Source organism: Eptatretus burgeri, chromosome 6 (genome assembly GCF_056783735.1).
Source record: "Eptatretus burgeri isolate ZD-2024b chromosome 6, Ebu_testis_v1, whole genome shotgun sequence".
In the NCBI taxonomy this organism is placed as follows: domain Eukaryota; kingdom Metazoa; phylum Chordata; class Myxini; order Myxiniformes; family Myxinidae; genus Eptatretus; species Eptatretus burgeri.
In genome coordinates this window covers 2,948,040-2,963,729 of record NC_140966.1, presented here as the reverse complement: position 1 = coordinate 2,963,729, position 15,690 = coordinate 2,948,040, and positions in this window count along the sequence as shown.

Sequence of the window (15,690 nt, the reverse complement as noted above, 5' to 3'; positions counted from 1 at the left end):
ATTTCCAACTTCACACTCATCACTCGGTCAGACACTCTCCTCACCTCCAATACCCTCTTGACATAATCTTCCTTCAGGATTACCCCGACACCATTTCTCCTCCCATCCACACCATGGTAGAACAGTTTGAAACCACCTCCAATGCTCCGAGCCTTACTCCCCATCCATTTGGTCTCTTGTACACACAGTATCTCCACCTTTCTTCTCTCCATCATATCAGCCAACTCTCGCCCTTTGCCAGTCATCGTCCCAACATTCAGAGTTCCAACTCTCACCTCCACACTTCTACCCTTCCCCTTCTCCCACTGCCTCCGGACTCGCCTTCCCCGTCTCCTTCTCCTCCTTTGCCCAGCAGTAGCACAATTTCCACTGGTACCCTGCTGACCACCGGTACCGGTGGCGGTCGTTGGTAACCCGGGCCTCGACCGATCCGGTATGGAAATTCGTTTTGTTGTCCGCATCATGATTTGGCATAGGTTTTTGTGCCGGATGCCCTTCCTGACGCAACGCTGGTCGCCTCTTACGACACACAGGGATATGGTACACCTACTCTAACCGGGGCATACACCGGGCCCAGAACAACTGGTGCTCATTTCGCCGACCTCGGAAGGATGGCAGGCTGAGTCAACCCCCTGGTGTTTTCGACTTGGTTTATATATACATATCCATATATATATATATATATATATATATATATATATATATATATATATATATATATATATATATATATATATATATATATATATATATATATATATAAATTCAGTGTCCCAACGGAGCTTGAACTCAGGACCTTTTGGGTCCTAAGCCACTGCCCTTACCACTGCACCAACACCAGGCTTTATATATATATATATATATATATATATATATATATATATATATATATATATATATATATATATGTATATGTATATATATATATATATATGTATATATACATATACATATATATACATATACATATATACATATATACATATATATATATATATATATATATATATACATATATACATATACATATATATATTTATATATATATATATATATATATATATTTATATATATATATATATACATATATACATATATTATCCCTGTGTCGTAAGAGGCGACCAGGGTTGCGTCAGGAAGGGCATCCGGCGTAAAACATGTGCCAAATCACTATGCGGATCATACGGATGATCCGCTGTGGCAACCCCGAACGGGAGCAGCGAAAGAAGAAGAAGAAGATACATATATACATATATATACATATATATACATATATATACATATATATATATATATATATATATATATATATATATGACACATTTCAATTGTGATTGGGTGTCAGTTAGGGGTGGCAAACGACCCAAAGAACCCCCATCAATATTTCCTGGAGTACCGAAATCAGCTTTGAAGCAGGTGACCTCAGCTCCACACGCAACATCATCTTCTATGTCAGAATCAAGAGCTAATAAGATGCAGGCAGCTGATGAGGCTGCAGACAATATCCAAGATTTCGACCACTTCTGTGCTAAAATCAACTCCTATTTTCCTGGCTTTAATGTCATAAAAGACCAGGAAAACCTTTACCTATCAAGAACTGATGCTACTGGACAAACTGTCAAGCAGTTCTTTCATTTCCAACAAGTTCACTCACCTTTTGGATTTCCATTCTTGAATAGAGTTGAGAAGATGGCATTGAGGTGCCCAAACGACTTTTTCCTTTGCAGAAGAACAGCCTGCTCTCAAAATGGTCCGAGATTAAATCCATAACTGAACAGGTAAACATCTATGAATGCACAAGCAAGGAAATTCTTCAGCTTGTAATAAGCCAGCTCTGTTGGATGACTGAGGCACACGAGCTTCCTCATTTCACCTTCCTTCTGTCGCAGCTGCATCTTATGTTCAAACCTCTTGATCATCGCCGATTTGATACTGATACTATGATTTTCGCAATGCAGCTTCACAACATATCACCCAGTGCGTACAAAAGGATTCGTCGATCCAGCTTAATCATTCTACCATCAACAAAAAAAGGTAAAACAGATGCTTGCTAGTAGTCAGCAGGACTCCAACCTCAAAACCTTGTTCGACCAGCTTAAACCACAGCAGCGTTTGGTCAATTTAATGTTTGACGAAGTAAAGCTGGTCGAGACATTGCGATTTTCTGGAGGGCATGTTGTTGGATATGCTCAAAATGCAGCAGCGGGTGGTGAACACGAAATGCTTGCTTCACATGCTATGGTTGTTGAAATTGCCTGCCATTTCGGTGGTCCATGCTATATTCTACGCACTTTGCCCTTCAAAAAACTAACTGCCGATCAGCTGAAGGAACTCCTTATCGAAACTGCATCAGCTGTAGTTGGTGCTGGCGGTACTGTGATTTCTTTGATATGTGACAATTGCAATACCAACCGCAGTGTTTATTCAAAACTTGGAGGACCAGGAAGTTGCCAAGTGCTGTCAATTCAAGAGCAATCTATGTTCTTGGTGTACGACTACGTGCACATCTTCAAAAATGTTCGCAACAACTGGATTACTGTTGATGGCAAGACATTCTCATTTGTCGTAGATGGTAATGAGTACAAAGCTTACTGGAGTGATATTCAGAATGTTTATGAGATCGACCGGGCTACTCCAATTCGCTTAACCAAGCTGACGCACACCGCTGTTTTCCCCAAGCCCCTTCAACGCCAGAACGTACCATTGGTATGCCAAGTGTACAATGACAAGACTGTCGCTGCTTTAATGACCTTCAAGGATTCACTAGGCATCAGCGAAGGCACAATCATCCTCACTCACCCAGATAATGAGGGAGTGGTTCAAGATGATGAACGTGAAAGACTGTTTCTCAGCTATCCATCTGCGCGACAAATCCAGACAGCCTTGGACCGCAGACTGTACAAGTTTCACGAGGCTGGAGCAGGCCTGTCAAATTATATCTGCCTGTGCATGGCAAGGAGGTGGTGGTCGTAAGCTGAAGCTAACTCAGCAAACTGCTGAAGCCTTCACTGTGTCCACACGTAATAATGTGGATAATGTTAAATTGCTTCCGGCAGAGAAAGACTTTGACTATAGCCTGGTGTTGGCGCAGTGGTTAGGGCAGCGGCTTGGGATCCAAAAGGTCCTGAGTTCAAGCCCCGTTGGGCCACTGAATTAATACATCAGGGGGTTGACTCAGGCTGTCATCCTTCCGAGGTCGGCGAAGTGAGTACAAATGTACTGGGCCGGTGTATACCCCGGTTAAAATAGGTGTACCATATCCCTGTGTCGTAAGAGGCAACCAGGGTTGCGTCAGGAAGGGCATCCGGCATAAAACATGTGCCAAATCACTATGCGGATCATACGGATGATCCGCTGTGGCGACCCCTAATGGGAGCAGCCGAAAGAAGAGGAAGAAGAAGAAGAGAAAGACTTTGACTACGTTCTCCCTGCTATATTTGCAGATGAAGCCTTGGAAAAGTTTTTCGGCCAAGCCAGGCAAAGAAGCGGTGGAAACTTCTACATTGACGTAGTTGACATTATGGCTGCAGCTAAAATTGTAAATTTGCAAACACTCATTAAGCATGACATTATGCCCAAATCTAGTTCTCGTGTGATTGATTGTGACAAGAACTGTACAACTTCCAGAAATCCAGATGAGCGAAGTGAACTCATTGAAGAGATTACTCCTCAAGACACTCAGGATCTCTTGGGGTCTGACGATGCCCTTAAGCATAAAGTAGTTTATTTTGCCAGACACCTTGTTCATAAATATGGCGAAAGCACTCGTATGGAGGGGATCATTGATGATGAAGATGGTAACGAGGTGTCATCTGAGTTCCCACCTCAACTCCTTGCAACCGCACCATACCACCACCCTCCCTCTCATTTACGCACAAGTACTCTGTCTTACTCCGACTGACTATCATTCCCCTTCTCTCCAGTGCGTACCTCCACCTCTCAAGGCTCGCCAGAGCCTGCTCCCTACTCTCTCGACAGATCATGATGTCATCCGCGAACATCATAGTCCATGGAGACTCCAGTCTGATCTCGTCCGTCAACCTGTCCATCACCATTGCAAACAGGAAAGGGCTCAGAGTCGATCCATGATGCAATCCCACTTTAACCTTAAACTGGTCCATCATTCCTACCGCACACCTCACCGCTGTCACACTGTCCTCATACATATCCTGCACGATCCTCACATACTTCTCCATCACTCCCGACTTCCTCATACAATGCCACAACTCCTCCCTTGGCACCCTATCATAAGCTTTCTCTAAATCCACAAACACACAATGTAACTCCTTCTGGCTTTCCCTATACTTCTCCATCAACATTCTCAAAGCAAACATCACATCAGTGGTGCTCTTTCCTGGCATAAACCCATATTGCTGCTCACAGATCGTCACCTCTCCTCTCAACCGAGCTTCCACTACTCTTTCTCACAACTTCATGGTGTGGCTTAACAACTTTATCCCTCTGTAATTTCCACAGCTCTGCACATCACCCTTATTCTTGAAAATCGGAACCAGTACACTTGATCTCCACTCCTCCGGCATCCTCTCACTTTCCAAGATTTTATTAAACAATCTGGTTTACAACCCCACTGCCATTTCTCCGAAGCACTTCCATGCCTCCACTGGTATATCATCTGGGCCAACTGCCTTTCCACTTTTCATCCTCTTCATAGCAGTCCTCACTTCACCCTTACTGATCCACCCCACTTCTGGATTCACTATATCTATCTCTATCTCTATCTCTATCTCTATCTCTATCTCTATCTCTATCTCTATCTCTATCTCTATCTCTATCTCTATCTCTATCTCTATCTCTCTCTCTATCTCTTTCTCTCTCTCTCTCTCTCTCACTCTCTCTCTCACTCTCTCTCTCTCTCTCTCTCTCTCTCTCTCTCTCATTTTCTACATTCATCAGCTACTCAAAGTACTCCATCCACCTTCTCAACACACTCTCCTCGCTCATCAGCACATTCCCATTTGCATCCTTTATCACCCTAACCTGCAGCACATCCTTCCCAGCTCGGTCCCTCTGTCTTGCCAATCGGTATAAATCCTTTTCCCCTTCTTTTGTATCCAACTTCTCATACAGCTCGTCATATGCCTTCTTCTTAGGCTTTGCCACCTCTCTCTCTGCTTTTTGCCACCACTCCTTGTACTCCTGCCAACTTTCTTCATCTCCCTGACTATCCCACTTCTTATTCGCCAACCCCTTCTTCCTTATACTTCCCTATACTTCCCTATACTTCCTCGTTCCACCACCAAATCTCCTTATCTTCCTTCCTCTGTCCAGATGTCACACCCAGTACCTTCCAAGCTATCTCCCTCACCACTTCTGCTGTAGTTGCCCAATCATCCCACCCATCTTTATAACCATCCAACACCTGTATCGCCTGCTCCCTAAATTCCACGCAACAGTCTTACTCCTTCAGCTTTCACCATCTGGTCCTTGGTTCAGCCCTCACTCTCTTCCTCAACCTCACCTCAAAAATCATCCTACAGACCACCAATTGATGCTGTCGAGCTACACTCTCCCCTGCCACCACCTTACAGTCACTAATCTCTTTCAGGTTGCATCTCCCGCTTAAGATGTAATCCACCTGTGTGCACTTTCCTCCACTCTTGTATGTCACCCTGTGTTCCTCCTTCTTCTTGAAATACGTATTTACCACTGCCAATTCCATTCTTTTTGCAAACTCAACCACCATTTGCCCTTCCACATTTCTCTTGTTGAGACCGTACCTACCCATTACCTCCTCATCCTCTTTATTCCCTTCCCCAACATGCCCATTGAAATCTGCTCCAATCACCACTCTTTCATCCTTGGATACACTCTCCACCACTTCATCTAACTCACTCCAGAAATCTTCTTTATACTCCATCTCACACCCCATATGTGGGGCATATGCACTGATGACATTCATCATCACTCCTTCAATTTCCAACTTCACACTCATCACTCGGTCAGACACTCTCCATATATATATATATGTATATATATATATATATATATATATATATATATATATATATATATATATATATATATATATATATATATATATAGTTGTGGATCCGGGGTGGCGGGATTCTGACCCGGTCCCTGGCGCCAGCCTCGCCACCACCGTCTCCGGGAGTCTATAATGCCAGCCGGTTCGGCACAGGCCTCGGGTCACCGCCTTCAATTGCGATACCAGCGTAATCCTGTTCCTTACCATTTGGGGAGATAGAACCCCTAGTTACAGACTGGCTTTGTCAGAGACCGAGCGGAGTCGACCAGTCTGTAACCACTTTGGTTTTATATGCCAATCGAATGGATCGTTCCTCGACGTGACACGCATTAAACCATAGCGGCAACTGCATAAGAATTAACCAGATTTATTGGGGACCAACAGGGATCACAACACAAGCAATAACCATGACAATGGTTTTATTAACAATCAACCCATTCTTAACTGGGGGACCACGGTCTAAAGGTTTCGAGGGGATCACTCCGAAATATGCCTTATACAACACGTGCAGACAAAACAGACAGACAAACAGCATGCATGCAAAGTACTTGGAGATGGCTCATGGACGAGGGGAAAGCGTCCAAAAAGCACGAATGGCGCTCGTAGCAAACAAGTGGTGGTGTCCACGCGTTCGAACTCCCAGCTCGAACGCGCCACGCAGAAAGAAATGGCGGCGCAGCACGTTTCCTGCTCTAGTCACTACGTGCGCACGTTCTCTTCAGAGCGTTCCGGCTCCGAGCAACGCCGACGATGCGAGACCGCCGATCTCTCTCCCGGGTTCAGCACACAAATCCCGGCCTGGTCTGTTCTCCAGACAAGGCCCAAATCGAGGTCCGAGTTCCACAAGTGGATCAACAACGTGACGAGCCGTGAGGTGAGTAAGGACCGTCCGAAGGTCCGACGTGTCCTCTCCGGCCTTCCCGCCTCGAAGCCCGACTCCCGCTTCGTCCTTTCTCGGTCGAATCACCGACGTGCAGGTCGGTTCAGTGTCTCTCCCGGCAGATTCAACACGGTGCCTCCTTCGTTCGCTCGCTTCGAAGCGACTCCGAGCACGCCTCAAGAATCCGGCTGTTCTTCAAACACAGCACTCTTTTTGTTCCCTTTTCTTTCCTCTTCTCTCGGCGAATATCTGACCAAATGCTCCGCCCCCCTTGCATCACTTCCCCTGCAGGCCACACCTCTTCCGTTCGTACAGGAGAGGAAAAAGAATGATCTCTAGTTTCACCACCGTATGAACATAAATACAGTCTTTTACACCTCCCGACACATGTATCGTACACTTTACCAAACAACCTATCCATACATGAATTTAATGGGGGAACTGAGCTAATCCTATATTTAGTAGTCCTATAAGGGCCATTTCCATAACAATGTATAAATATATATGTATATATATATATATATATATATATATATATATATATATATATATATATATATATACATATATCTATGTCTATATGTATATATGTATATGTATATAAATGTATGTGTATATATATATATATATATATATATATATATATATATATATATATATATATATATATATATATATATATATATATATATATACACACACACACGCACACACACATATATGTACATATATATATATATATATATATATATATATATATATATATATATATATATATATATATATATATATATATATATACAGGTCTGGAAAAAAATAGAGACCACTCCAAAAAAAATTAAATCAGCATCTCTGCATGTATGGCAGCCATTCCATTCTAGTGTCTGTTGAATTCCAACACAGGCACACCTCATTCTACTTAGAGAGGTACTGATTAGGTGATCACCTGAACCGAATCTTATTTGACAAGGGAAAGTATAAAAACCACTTTTTTTTGTATAGCTTGTCGAGGCTCGTATGAGAGCGAACACACAACGCACAGCAAGGGGGCATAAGACAAGAGGGCGGGAGTGGGAGGGACAAAATAGTGGGGAACAAACACATTAGGAGATCTGTGGAAGGGAGAGGGATGGGGCGGGGAACATGGGGAAGAGAAGATGGACATTACAGGGACTTTCAGGAAGGAAAGCAGGGGAATTGAAGGAAGTGGGCTTGGGTGGATTATCGGGGGCAGAAAAGATCGAGGATTTGGATGGGGGGTGATAAGAGGTGGTGGTGAACAGCTGTTTTGAAAGCCTGGAGGGAAAAATGGGAAAGAATAGAGTGAGGGAGTTTATTGCAAAGGCGGGGAAAAAGAGGAATGAAAGAGTGAAGGTGAGCAGTGATTCGTGATTTTGGTAGTTTTACCAGAAGGGTGTTGTTGGCAGACCTTGAGCGCCCTGTGGAAATGTGGTGGGGACAAATCGCAGAGAGAGCAGGGTGGGGGGGGGGCAAGCTGGAGAGGAGACGGTAGAAGACAGAAAGACCACCGACCAACCTGCGGTGATTGAGTGAGAGGTCCAAAGACTCAGCTTCATTGCGGGAGATGCCGAAGATCCTAAATGCCCTGGTTTCGACAGCGTGAAACCGAGAAAAGGTGGGAGGCAGGAGCACCAGCCCAGAGGGGAGAGCAGTACTCCATCAGGCTGCGGACAAGCCTTGTAAGTGGTCAGGAGCTCAAGAGGGCCAAGGAAGGACTTTGCACGACGGAGGATTCCCAGTCGCCGACTGGCTTTGGAGGCGAGGTTGGAAATGTGATTTTCCCAGGAAAGGTCATGGCAAATAGTGAGACCCAGAGCATGAAAGAAAAGACTTCTTCCAGGGGATTGTTGAGAAAGTGGGGGGGTTTCTAAACGGTCCTTTCGAAGAGACAGTGAGAGTGTGAGATTTGTCTCGATTAAAACACATGTTCCACGTGTTGGACCAGTTTGTGATTTTATCCAGATCTGCAGTGAGCAAAGAAGCTGCTGCTTGCCGGTCTGAGGGATGATAGATGGTACAACAGAGGGTGGAGTCATCAGCAAAGAGATATAGAGCATTTTCCATAGAGTCGGAGAGATCATTGATGAAAACCAGAAAAAGAACAGGGCCCAGAATGCTGCCTTGAGGATCTCCAGCTTGGACAGGAAGAGGGGATGACAGAACTCCATTTAGGGCCACACTTTGACTGAGACAGGAGAGGAAGTCTGCGAGACATGAGTGGAGAAGGCCTTGGATACCATGGGAAGAGAGTTTGGTGAGTAGGGCAAGGTGCCAGACTGTGTCAAAAGCACGTGATATGACCAGGGATACGGCTCGGATTTCCTGTCTGGCATTGAGGACCTCCATGCATTGATGGGAGAGCAGAAGCAGCATATCCTGGGAAGAGTGACCTGGTCTAAAACCAAATTGATGATCGGAAATCAAGCCATTGGAGAAGAGGATGGATTTCATGTCTGAAGCGATGATGGATTCCATAACCATGCTGATGATTGGGAGTAGGCTGATTGGTGTGTAGTTGTAGGGATCTGTTTTTGCACCATTTTTCTGCAGGGCAGTGATGTAAGCAGATTTACAAGTAGATGGCAGATGACCTTGAGCAAATGAGAGGGTGAATCGAACAGAGAGAGGTGAAGAGCAGAAGAGCAGGCTTTGAGGACACGTGGGCTGATGCCGTCTGGACCGGTTGCAGAATCTGAGTCGAGGTTTGAAAGCAAGCTCTCCACCTTGTTCGGAGAAAAGGACACAGAGTCCAGGGACAGCTGGGTGCGACTGAGTAAGGTGGGTAGAGAAAGTGATGGGTTTAGGACACAAGATTTAGCTGCAAACACCGAGTTTCGGCATTCAGCTTTATCACATGCGGTATCAGCAGTGCGGCCATTTGAGGTAAGGGAGGGGATGGAGGGGGAACATACACCAGAAACAGATTTGATTAAACCCAACCAGGATTTTGAGGAGGGAGAGAGGTTTGAGTGTTCAGACTTGAGATGAGAAAGATGTTGTTTTCTGGCTCTCCTGAGGGGAGATACACACTTGTTCCGAGCTTTGTGGAAGGAACTGAGATTGCCCTCAGTTGGGTTTGCTTTCCATGAGGCATAGGCAAGTTGTTTCAGGACAACTGCCTCGCCACAAGTTTCAGTAAACCAAGGGCGGGAGGAAGGGTAGGACAACTGAACATGAGAGGGGATAAATCTGTGCATGAGGGAGAGCAGGTTTCTTTGAAAGAATTCCCAGGATGAGTTGATTTTTGAGAAAGTAGTGATAGGAGACCAGTCTTTCAGTTTGATGGCTGCTCGGAGACCCTGCCAGTCGGCTTGAGTGAAATGCCAGACTCGACGGTGGTGAGGTGGTTCTCTGATAACAGCCTGAGAGACGTCCACTTTGACAAGGACGTGGTCAGAAGAACCGATTGGAGCGGAAAAAAGAGCAGCAGATATTGTCAGGGAAATTTGTCAAAATCAGATCCAGAAGAGATGGAGTACCAATGCTTGAGATCCGGGTAGGGAAGTTGACCGATTGAGTCGCAGAAAGCTTTTGCTGAGGTGCCATGACAGGTGAGAGAGGTACCCACACCTAGCCAACTGGCATGATGACAATTGAAGTCACCACATAAGAGGAAGAGATTTTGGATGAGAAGATAGAAGATGGTCCATGTTTTCGGATAGTGAGGTGTAGATGGAGTCATCACTGTTCGGTGGACGGTACAGTACACATATAAACATGAGGTGGGAGTGGAGGGGAAGCCGTAGCCAGAGGTATTCCTGAGGGTGTGGGGGAGTGAGGGCAGTGTATGGAGAGTGAGGAATAGAGTCTTTGATGAAGAGAGCAACACCTCCACCAGGACGAGGCTCAGGTCTGTCATACCGGAGGAGGGAGTAACCGGGGAGAGATACTTGGGAGTCAAACACGTCTTGGGAGAGGAAAGTTTCTGTTAGGCAGATTTTGTCTGGTTTGTCAGTGGCAACCTGTATGGAAAGATCTGAGAGGTTTGAGCGAAGGCCCCAGATATTTGAGGTCCACACTTTTAATGAAGAGGAAGGGGAGGAGGCTTTGGGTGCAGGGGGTGGAGGGGAGGGGGAGGGTAGGACAAGGGACAAGGGGGGAGGTAAGGAGGGTTGTTGAAAGAGTGTGGGGGATTGCAGAATAGGAAGGGAGGGGGCCGAATGAGGACGAGAAAAGACTTTGTGGTGCTGGGGGAGAGGGGGGACAAGAGAGGGGGAAGAAGGCAGTTGAGGATGTGAAGAGATGGAGGTGAGAGGGCAGTGGAGGGAGGCAGCTTTGTGGATGGGAGGGAGGGCAACTTTGAGAAGGATGAGTGAGGGGATGAAAGGTGGGAGAAAGGTGAAGGGGGAATTTTTGAGAGGTGAGAGTGAGGCTTGAAGGGAGAAGAGTGGGATGGTTGCTTTGAGAGTGAGAGTGAGGGGTGAGAGGGGTGAGTTGGCACGGAAGTTGGAAAAAAAGAATGATTGATGGAAAGCGAACATTCATAGCAAACTGTGGTTTTTAAAAGTTTTCTGTCAAAGAGGCGATTTAACACAATTCTTGATGGATACAATGAAGGCGAATTCAGAGAATGGAGAGAAGAAGCGCTGTAATAGTTGGATTTTTTATGCAAGGAATGAAGGAGAGGTCGAAATGAGAGCAGTCTGTTAAAATAGCAGAATAGTCGTGCATTATGAAACAGTAAAGAGTACCACATGTGTGAGAGAGGAAGATGAAGCATTATAAGATCGTTTTTGTTGTTATTATTAATGTTTGAGAGAGTTTTCAACAGATTAGGTCATGGAAGTGTCGAAAAAAATCGAGGAAGGCGAGGAGGAAGATAAGAGGAAGAAGAAGAAGCAGAATCAGGAGAAGGTTGGTGTGTTGTTGTTGTTGTTTTTTTTTGGGGGGGGGTTTGAGATAAGAAATAGATTAGTTGGGAGAATGGGGGACGTTAGGAAAGTGGGGAGGATGGAAATTGACGGTCATGGGGAGGAAAAAAAAAAACGATCAAACACCGAGGGGAACCGGAAGGCCTCAAGCCTAGGCCAAGGCCTAGGCCTCAAACACCCGGTAAGAACGTCGACAAAAACTCAAAAATAGCACGATTTTTGAAACAAAACCGAACGAGGAACACACAGTAACATGTAGGTGAGAAAATTAAACAGTTAAAACGGGACAAATAACGACCGGAAACTTAACTTTGAGAACATCAGCAGAGAGCCCCTCGGGAGACCTCTCGTCGCTCCAAACCCGGAACCGGAAGTGTGGTCATCACTATCCTCTTGCAATAGGTCCAGCTGGATGGCAAAAGCAGTGCTTGTCGTACCTCAAAAGTAATTGGAATCAAAAAAATAACAATTGACCATGCCAAAAGAGTTGAAAAGAAGGGTTCAATGCTGGCTTTCAGAGCAGAGGGATACAGTGAGCGTCACGTTGCTTCCATCCTTAAAATTTCAAAGACGGCAGTTCATAACAACAAGGTCAAGCAGTCGACATTGGGGACAACAAAGCTACAGACTGGCAGACGGCGAAAACGACTTTCCACTGACCGGGATGACCGCCAACTCATTCGAATGTCACTCAACAACCGTAGGATGGCATCTAGTGACCTACAAAAAGAAGGGCAAACAGCAGCTAGGGTGAAGTGCATGGCGAGGACGGTTCGAAACAGGCTCCTCGGGGCAGGGCTGAAGTCGTGCAAAGCTTGAAAAAAGCCCTTCATCAATGAGAAGCAAAGAAGAGCCAGGCTGAGGTTTGCAAAAGACCATAAGGATCAGGTCCTTATGGTCTTTTGTCAGGTCAGGTTCGATCTGTGACCTGCTACAGGTACCATGTAAACCTGTACTAACCTGTACCATGGTCGGGTTGTCGGCGACTAAACCCTCTCCCCCACCAGGTTTTCTGGAGAGGAGGGTGTTTGGATATGGACACCAAGCAGGATGAAAAACAAAACCTGTCAAAGGGCAGAGGAGCTCCTTGTGAGCCAACGGCCATCCATATCTAGTGCCCAACTGTGTCTGCGGATGTCCTCCTGCAGTTGGGTTACTTTTTATGAGGAGGTTGGTGGCAGAATTTGCACTCCGGCCACCGTAAAACTCTTCATTCCGCAAAACGCAAAAACGCAAAAAAATCTGAAAACCCACTCCGTGGGAGTACCTCCTGTGCAGCTTCCCTTCGCAGGGCAGCTCACCGGATGACGGGATTGGGGCAAAGCCTTCGGGACCCCCAATCTTTGATAGGAGGGAAACCACGGGGTAAAATCCCTGGGTCAGATTGCGGGAGAGTGTGTCGGAGTGGTGCTGAGGTGTCGTCCACCAGACGGCGGTCTCCTTGGGTTAACCTGAGGCGGTCCCTTCGGGTGGGTGCCTGGAATGTCCTATCCCTAAGAGAGGATGATCACCTGTCTCTGTTATCATCTGAGCTCAAGCGTTTGGACATCGGGATTGCAGCTCTCTCTGAGGTTCGGAGACCGGACTGCGGTGAGATAATGGTGGGTGGTTACACCTACTATTGGTCTGGTCGCTCTCATGGTTACCATACCCAAGGAGTTGCTGTAGCTGTGTCCAATAAGCTGACCCCAATGATAATTGAGGTAACACCGGTCAACGAGCGTATTATGAGATTAAGGATTCGTCACTCCTTAGGTGTCATTTCCCTGGTCTCTGTTTATGCTCCGACTGAGGCGAGTGATCTCACCGTGAAGGATGCATTCTACGCCACGCTGGAGTCTGTGGTTGATCAGTGCCCCAGACGAGATACACTTCTAGTCTTGGGGGATTTCAATGCATCGACTGGAACTGATAGGGATGGTTATGAGGTGTGTGTTGGTCCGTATGGGTCAGGAACTATGAACCAGAATAGCACTAAGTTCCTTGACTTTGCAAGAAGTCATGGACTTATGGTGGCTGGTTCATGGTTTCAGCGCCCACAAGCTCATCGCTGGACTTGGTATTCCAACGCTGGTGGTGTGGCAAAGGAGATTGACCATGTCCTCATTGACGGTCGTTGGAGGATGATCCAGAACTGCAGGGTCTACCGGAGTGCTCAGTTCCTCAATACTGACCACAGGCTTGTTGTAGCAACTCTAAAGCTGCACCTTAAATCCTGGAGAATGGTACCATCCCAGCCTAGGCTGGATGTTGGCAAGGTCAGCGATGAGAGAGTAGTTGAGGAGTTTGCGAACAGGTTGAGTGGACACTTGGGGGGTTTGGGTGCTTTGGGGGGTCCTGAAGAGTTGTGGAGTGCCTTCAAGACCACCGTCCTTGATGTTGCCGGTGGATGTCTTGGAGCTCACCACAGGGCAAAGAAGAATTTTGTCTCTCAAGGGACACTGGATACCATTGACCAGAGTCGCAGGGCCAGGCTGAATGGCAGAGCTGAGCTGTTCAGGGAGCTGAGGCAAAAAACTGTACGTGCACTGAGGGTGGACAAGGAGGCCTATGTGAGAGGAATCTGTGAGGGGGTAGAACAATACCTGTGGACAGGTGATTCTCATCCCGCTTTCAGGGGAATTCACGCATTGCGTTCATCCAATCCCATCCCTCGGAGCACTGCAGTTCGAGCAGAGTGGTAGGCTCTTGACAAAGGAGTCTGAAGTGAAGGCCCGCTGGGCCGGTTGCTTTGAGCAGTTGTACCAGGCTGATCCCCCAGCTGTCGAGTTGGACGTCAAGGGTGTTACAATCCCTGTTGCTGACACTCAAATCAACTGTGGTCCACCTTCGCTTGTGGAAACACGGGCTACGGTGAACCAGTTGAAACAAAGCAAAGCTCGAGGGATCTGTGGCATCCATGCTGAACTTCTCAAGGCTGGTGGAAATGCTGCACTCATGTCGTTGCATGCAGTTTTGTGCTCTGCCTGGAACACAGGCATCATCCTAACTGACTGGAAGTGGGGCGTTGTTGTCCCTCTCTGGAAAGGGAAGGGTGATCGCCAAGACTGCAACAACTACCGAGGGGTGACGCTGCTCTCAGTGCCGGGCAAGGTCTTTGCTCGGATAATTCTTGATAGGGTTCGCCACCATCTTCTTGAGCACCACCGTCCGGAGCAGTCAAGCTTTACACCAAAGAGGTCAACGATTGACCGTATCCTTGCCCTTCATGTCATCACCGAACGCAGACGAGAGTTTTGGCAGGGGCTGCTTGCAGCCTATGTTGATCTCTGTAAAGTGTTTGATTCAGTGAATCGGGATTTCCTCTGGAGGATTCTTGGTCTTCGTGGGGTTCCACCAAAACTGATCGATCTGATGTCTGAACTCTACTCTGGTACTGAGAGTGCTGTGAAGTGTGGTGGTACCATCTCTATGACTTATTTCCAGTTGTTACTGGAGTTCGTCAGGGGTGTGTACTGGCCCCCAGACTTTTCAGCACTTGTATGGACTGGATTTTAGGGACGATGTCGGAGAGATCAAACTGCGGTGCATCGTTTGGGAATGTCAAGATCTCGGACCTTGATTTCGCAGATGATGCAGTCATCTTTGCGGAGACTTTAGACATCCTCTTGGGGGCCCGCGAGGTGCTGAATGAGGAGTCTGAGCCGCTGGGATTATGGGTTTCTTGGGTCAAAACTAAGATCCAGGCTTTCGGTGACATCTTGGATGCTGCTGTCCTGTCTGTGTCTGTTTGTGGTGAGGATGTTGAGGTCGTGGAGAGATTCACTTACCTTGGCAGTGATATTCATGTCTCTGCTGGCTGCGAGTCAGAGGTCATTAGACGTCTGGGACGGGCCTGGGGAGTCATGGATTCACTGGTTCATGGGGTGTGGCGCTGCCGGTACCTGTGCGGGAGGATGAAAGTCCGAGTC